Below are 7774 nucleotides of genomic sequence, written 5' to 3'. Positions count from 1 at the left end.
TCTTCTGTCCATCCATCTATCATCCATCCATCTAATATCTAAAATCTATCCATTCATCCATCCATCCAATATCATGAACCATTCATCTCTCCATCCACCCATCCACACATTCATTCATCCATCCATCCATCCAATAACCACCCACTATCTATCCACTGGTGAATCTATTTATCCACCCTTGCATCCATCAATGCATTCTTCCATTCTGCCCTTTAATTAATCAATCAATTTTTATTGGTGATGCCTCACTATTATATCTTAACTCTGCCCCATTCTCTCTTCCTTGTCAATGCTAAGACCTAGACAAACCTACTACCCACTCTTGCTTGGATGACTGAAATGGCCTCCTAGCTGGTATTCCTATTTCCATGCTTTCTTCTACAGTCCGTTTTCATCACAGCTATCAAAGGGCATATTAATTCCCCAAATTCAAGCTCTTAAATGTATTGTCACTGTATTTAAAATAAAACTCCAACAAGACCCAGCCTGCTCTGGCTGTCCTTCTGACCATCTCTCCCACAGGTTGCTCTCTGGCTCATTCTATTCCAGCTATGCTGGTCAACTGTCTTGTCTATTTCTCAAAGAAGCCAAATATGTTCTTATTGTAGGAGTGTTTCAACTGCTACTACACCCTGAATACTCTCTCCTTGGGTGGCTCCTTCTTTCTCATTATGTACAACTCAGCTCACATCACCTAATCAGAAATGCTTTTTCTAACAACTTCAATGAAGGTAGAACCCATGAAAGTAGTTGGTCTTCACTCCATTGTTTTACTTTTCTATAAAAAAGTAAATTTTCCTTTTCCTTTATCCCCATCATAAATTATATCATTTCGCTGTCTAATGTCCTTTCCCTTAACTCTTATCTCCCTTTTGTGTAGGTGTTGGCATATACTACAGAGTAGGAGCCTTGAGCAAACTAAAGCATAATTCAACTCATAAATGCTCATTTCTCACCTACCACCTTCCAGGAGGTGCTCTCATCAGTGCTGGGATATAGCAAAGAACAAGACAGGCATAGTCCCTGCTCTCACTGAGCTTACATTATAATGAAGAAAGAGACACACACAATAAAACTAGGATATTTTAGAATAGCAACTTCTGTAAATAAATTGCAGTGATGTGACCGGGAATGATGGAAACAGGACAAGGGGGTGCAACTTCAGATCACCTGACCAGGGAAAGCCTTTCAGAGGTGCCAGCCTTTGAACTGAGGAAAAGAAAGAGGAGGAGCCAGCCTCTCAGAGAACAAGAGGGTTCCATACAGAGGAAACAACATGTGCAAAGGGCCTGAGGTAGACCCATGCCAGGTTTCTTAAAGGAGTAGAAACGTGGCTAGTAGGGCTGGTGTGGCATACACATGTGGGGATGGAACAGAATGAGATTGGGGCAGTTGAGGCTTCCATGAGGAAGAGTCTTTAAGATAAAGTTGCCAGGTTTAGCAAATAACAATATAAGCTACTCATTTAAAGTAGAATTTCAGATAAACAGGAAATAACTTTTTAGTGTAAGTATGTCCTAAGCATGTGTTATTTGCCGTTAATCTGAAATCTAATTTAACTGAGTATCCTGCATTGTATCTCGCAGCCCTTTTTAAAGATAACATCTCAAGCCTAATCAAGGTGTGGCAGATCTCGGCATCCTGGACCTTGTTGCCATTCCCTGATTGTGGAGAAGAATTTGGAGAAGAAATTGGTACTGTGAATTAATGGAATGACCATTCCACTACCATCTACTTGGAGAAAAAAGACACCAGGAAACTGAAAAGTGTATTTATCTCTGGAACATACTAAGTAAATTATTCTAGGCAATTTACTCTCATAACCGTGTTAAAACTGAGAGACCATGTGCTTCCCTTAAGGGAGGGATCATATCTAACTGATTTTGTATCTATTCTATAGCACCCAGCACAGCACCTTGAAGGTCCCTGGTAAGAAAACAAAAACAAAAATGTTAATTCACTGAGAATAAGGAAATCCAGTTTAGGATTCACCTCACTGTATTCCTATCTCATAGAGACAAAGATCTCAGAGAATCAAGCTGTGCTTCCTGTCTTTCTCTCCGCTTACTTTTTCTAGCAAATTGTAAAAAAAAAAGAAGCTTCTTTGTTGTAGGCATTATGGATGCTCATTAATATTCTGTTTTCTTCTACTTCTAGGTATATGTAGAATAATACTTCCTTGCCCCTCTGCAAAATGGGGTGGCCATATGACTTGTTTTGACCAATGAAATGTAAAAAAAGAAAACAACAACAACAAAAAAACGCCGTTTGTGGGCAAATAGAAAATGCTCTGACTCTCCTCCTACTTCTCTCTTCCTTTTTTTTTTTTAAGATAGAATCTCACTCTGTCACCCAGGCTGGAGTGCAGTATCATGATCTTGGCTCACCGCAACATCTGCCTCCTGTGTTCAAGTGATTCTCTTGCCTTAGCCTCCCAAGTAGCTGGGACTACAGGTGCGTGTCACCACGACTGGCTAATTTTTTTTTTTTTTTTTTTTTTAGTACAGATGGGGTTTCACTGTGTTAGCCAGGATGGTCTTGATCTCCTGACCTCGTGATTCATCTGCCTTGGCCTCCCAAAGTGCTGGGATTACAGGTGTGAGCCACCACCGCGCCTGGCCCACTCCTCCTATTCTAGGGTTAGCCCCAAGGTACAGCGTAAGTGGGAGGGAAGACTGACAGCCTTCCCAGTGTGGTTGAACATAAATGAGCCTGAAAACATCTTGAGGGCAGGGGAAGGCCATTTTTATTCCCTAGAAGGCACTTGGGTACATGGTGGTCTGGGTAAATAGACTGTCTTCTGGAACATCAGTTCAGTATTGTCCCTTCTCCACTCAAAGTTCCCCAATGGCTCTTCCATCTCAATCAGAGCAAAAGCCAAAGGCTATACAATGTCTCCGTGTATGCCGTAGCTTGAGACCTTCAGATAAAATTGCACACAAGGATACCATTTTCTTTGCTTTCATTGTATAGAATAGTATGTTAGGACACGTAATTTTATCCCTTTTATGCCCGAATATATATTACTTGCTCTATTATATTTTAATATAAAAGTTTGAAATACTTTAAAAGTATCATTATAGAGGCAGATCCCAAATCAAGAATGACAGCCAGCTGTATTCATTAGCTATTTCTGTACAACAAACTACCCTAAAACAGAGTGGTGGAGAACGATAACATTTATGATTTCTCAGTTTCTGTGGGTCAGGACTTTGGGAATGCTGTCGCTGGGTAGTTCTGGCTCTGGGTCTCTCATGAGGTTGCAGTCATGATATCGGTTGGAGGTGCAGCCCTCAAAAGGCTACACTGGGTGTGAAAGACCCCCACTTCCAAGGTAGCTCACTCACATGGACATTGGCAGAAGGCCTCAATACTTCCCCATGGGACCTCTCCAAAAAGCTGCTTGAGTGTCCTCACAGCATGCAGCTGGCTTCCCCCAGAGCAAACGATCCAAGAGAGCCAGACAGAAGCCACAGCTTTTAGCCTAGTCTCAAAAGTCATATGCTACTCAGTGTGGAAGGGAACTACCCAAAGCTGAGAGTAATGGGGGCAGGGGTTTTTAGGAGCCATCCTGGAGGCTGGCTACAGAGCAGAAGATGGTTCAGTCAATGGAGGAGGACACAAAGGAACTGAAAATGTCGTATCCACACTCTTCATATCCACCTCTACCTTCTTTTGCTTACAAACAAAGTAAACTCTGGTCAACAGGGAAAGCTGCTCACTTACGTAGGCTTTCCAAGAAGAAAAATATATCCTCTCCCTCCCATTCTCTCTCTCTCTGTATAGGCTCCGAATGGTTGGCCAATATGGCTCTTCTATCTAAGATAAAAAAGTCTTCACTTAACAGCAAATCCCAGGAATAATTTTTTATATAGTTCTTTGAAATCCATGTATAAATGCTATAAACAAATGCATTCCACTTTGGGAGGCTGAGGTGGGTGAATCGTTTGAACCCAGAGGTTAGAGACCAGCCCACCACAGAATACCACGTGGCCAAAAATAAAGGATGAGTGGGGTGGATTCAAGATGGCCGAATAGGAGCAGGGCTGGAGTGCAGTTCCCAGTGAGAACAACGCAGAGGGTGAGTGAACACCGCATTTCCAAACGAGTTATTGCTGCCCATAGACCAGGATATTCCCGGCCTGAAAAGTGCCACAAGTTTCTAGTACGGCTGTTTCAGCTGGCACAGTGGGTCTCTGCACAGAAACTCACACAAATCTGGGTGGCTGTTTCAACTGAATGCCTGGTAGACAGAGCCACCCATTCAACTGAAAGTGGGCTGAAACAGGGAGCCAGGTCATCTGGCTTGGTGAGTCCCACCCCCACAAAGGCCAGCAATCTGAAACACTCTGGATTGAGAGTTTCACAGCAAGTGCAGCTGGACCTGGGAAGGTCCAGCTCTGCTGGGGGAAGGGCGTCCGCCATTACTGAGGCAGTCTGCCACTACGGAGGCAATTCGCCATTACGGAGGCAGACCACCATTACGGAGGCAGTTCTAACTATACTTCTATAAGCAAAACCACAAGGAAGTTAACACAGCAGCTGGGCAGAGCCCACAGCAGCTCAGCAAAACCTCTGCTGGCAGACTGTGACTAGGCTAACTCATTGCTGGACAGGGCAGCTCTGAAAAAAGGCAGTATCATATCAGGAACTTATAAATAAAGCCCACCTTCCCAGGACAGAGCACCTGGGGAAAAAAGGCAGTTATGAGTTCTGCTGCAGCAGACTTAAACGTGCCTGCCTAGCAGCTCTGAACATAATAATGGACCTCACAGCTCAGCACTTGAGCTCCCATAAGGGACAGACCGTCCCTTCAAGCAGCTTCCTGACCCCTGCATATCCAAAGAGTCACCTCATAAAGGAGAGCTCACACTGATATCTGGTGGATATCCTTCTGGGACAAAGATAACATAAGAAGAAACTGGCAGCAACCCTTACTGTTCTGCAGCCACCACAGGTGATCCCCAGGCAAGCAGGGTCTGGAGTGGACATCCAGCAGTACTACAGAAGAGGGGCCTGACTATTAGAAGAAAAACTAAAAAACAGTAAGAAATAACTTCACCATCAACCAAAAGGATGTCCACTCAGAGACCCCATCCAAAAGTCACCAAATACAAAGACCACAGGTAGATAAATCCACAAAGATGGGAAGAAACCAGCGCAAAAAGGATGAAAACACCCAAAACCAGAATGCCTCTCCTCCTCCAAGGGATCACAACTCATCACCAGCAAAGGAAAAAAGCTGGATGAAGAATGAGTCTGATGAATTGACAGAAACAGGCTTCAGTAAGTGGGTAATAACAAACTTCTCTGAGCTAAAAAACATGTTCTAACCCAATGCAAAGAAACTAAGAACCTTGAAAAAAGGTTTGACGAAATGCTAATGAGAAAAAACAGCTTAGAGAAGAATATAAATGACTTAGTGGAGCTGAAAAACACAACATGTGAACTTCGCAAAGCATACACAAGTTTCAGTAACTGAATTGACCAAGCAGAAGAAAGGATATCAGAGGTCGAAGATCAACTCAATGAAATAAAATGTGAAGGCAAGATTAGAGAAAAAAGGGTAAAAAGGAATGAACAAAGTCTCCAAGAAATATGGGACTATGTGAAAAGACCTAATGTACATTTGATAGGTGTACCTGAATGTGACGTAGAGAATGAATCCAAGCTGGAAAATACTCTTCAGGATATTATCCAGGAAAACTTCCCCGACCTAGCAAGGCAGGCAAACATTCAAGTCCAGGAAATACAGAGAACACCACAAAGATATTCGTCAAGAAGAGCAACCCCAAGGCACATAGTCAGATTTGCCAGGGTTGAAATGAAGGAGAAAATGCTAAGGGCAGCCAGAGAGAAAGGTCGGGTTACCCATAAAGGGAAGCCCATCAGACTCACAGCAGATCTCTCAGCAGAAACCCTATAAGCCAGAAGAGAGTGGGGGCCAATATTCAACATCCTTAAAGAAAAGAACTTTCAACTTAGAATTTCATATCCAGCCAAACTAAGCTTCATAAGTGAAGGAAAAATAAAATCCTTNGAAGAAAGGATATCAGAGATTGAAGATCAACTCAATGAAATAAAAGGAGAAGGCAAGATTAGAGAAAAAAGAGTGAAAAGAAATGAACAAAGCCTCCAAGAAATATGGGATTATGTGAAAAGACCTAATCTGCATTTGATAGGTGTACCTGAATGTGACAGAGAAAGTGAATCAAAGCTGGAAAACACTCTTCAGGATACTATCCAGAACTTCCCCAACCTAGCAAGGCAGGCCAATATTCAAGTCCAGGAAGTACAGAGAACACTAAAAAGATAGAGCAGCTTCCTCAAGAAGAGCAATCCCAAGGCACATAATGTTCAGATTCACCAGAGTTGAAATGAAGGAGAAAATGCTAAGGGCAGCCAAAGAGAAAGGTTGAGTTACTCATAAAGGGAAGCTCATCAGACTCACAGCGGATCACTTGGCAGAAACCCTGCAAGCCAGAAGAGAGTGGGGGGTCAACATTCAACATCCTTAAAGAAAAGGATTTTAAACCTAGAATTTCATATCCAGCCAAACTAAGCTTCATAAGCGAAAGAGACATAAAATCCTTTATGAACAAGGAATTGCTGAGAGATTTCATCACCACCAGGACTGCCTTACAAGAGCTCCTGAAAGAAGTGGTAAACATGGAAAGGAACAACCAGTACCAGCCACTCCAAAAATATACCAAATGGTAAAGAGCATCAACACAATGACGCAACTGCATCAACTAATGGGCAAAACAATCAGCTAGCATCAAAATGGCAGGATCAAATTCACACATAAAAATATTAACCCTAAATATAAATGGGCTAAATGCCCCAATCAAAAGACACAGACTGGCAAATTGGATAAAAAGTCAAAACCACATCGGTATGCTGTATTCAGGAAACCCATCTCACATGCAAAGACACACATAGGCTCAAAATAAAGGGATGGAGTAAGAGTTACCAAGCAAATGGAGAGAAAGAAAAAAAAAAAGCAGGAGTTGCAATTCTCGTGTCTGATAAAATAGATTTTATACCAACAAAGATGAAAAGAGACAAAGAAGGGCAGTACATAATGGTAAATGGATCAATGCAACAAGAAAAGCTAGCAATCCTAAATATATATGCATCCAATACAGGAGCACACAAATACATAAAGCAAGTTCTTAATGACCTACAAAGAGACTTAGACTCCCACACAATAATAATGGGAGACTTTAACGCTCCACTGTCAATATTAGACAGATCAATGAGACAGAAAATTAACAAGGATATCCAGGACTTGAACTCAGATCTGGATGAAGTAAACCTAATAGACATTTAAGAACTCTCCACCCCAAATCCATAGAATATACAATCTTCTCAGCACCACATCACACGTACTCTAAAATTGACCACCTAATTGGAAGTAAATCACTCCTCAGCAAATGCAAAATAACAGAAATCATAACAAACGGTCTCTCAGACCACAGTGCAATCAAATTAGAACTCAGGATTAAGAAAAAACTCAGAACAGCACAACTTCATGGAAACTGAACAACTGGCTCTTGAATATTGACTGGATAAACAATGAAATGAAGGCAGAAAAAAGGTGTTCTTTGAAACCAACAAGAATGAAGATACAACGTATCAGAATCTCTGGGACACATTTAAAGCAGTGTCTAGAGGAAAATTTATACCAGTAAATGCCTACATGAGAAGCAAGGAAAGATCTAAAATCGATGTCCTATCATCAAAATTGAAAGAGCTAGAGGAGCAAGATAAA

The 7774-nt window shown here is 41.9% G+C and overlaps 1 protein-coding gene across 4 annotated transcripts in view; it reads right to left on the bottom strand.

Moving 5' to 3' along the window:
• KAZN (kazrin, periplakin interacting protein) overlaps nucleotides 1-7774 on the bottom strand; it is a 1292076-nt gene that overhangs the window by 687923 nt on the left and 596379 nt on the right. The gene's annotated exons all lie outside the window — the stretch shown is intronic.

This window comes from Cebus imitator, unplaced genomic scaffold, assembly GCF_001604975.1.
Source record: "Cebus imitator isolate Cc_AM_T3 unplaced genomic scaffold, Cebus_imitator-1.0 Scaffold15, whole genome shotgun sequence".
Taxonomy (NCBI): Eukaryota; Metazoa; Chordata; class Mammalia; order Primates; family Cebidae; genus Cebus; species Cebus imitator.
This window is presented reverse-complemented; position numbering and strand designations above follow the sequence as displayed.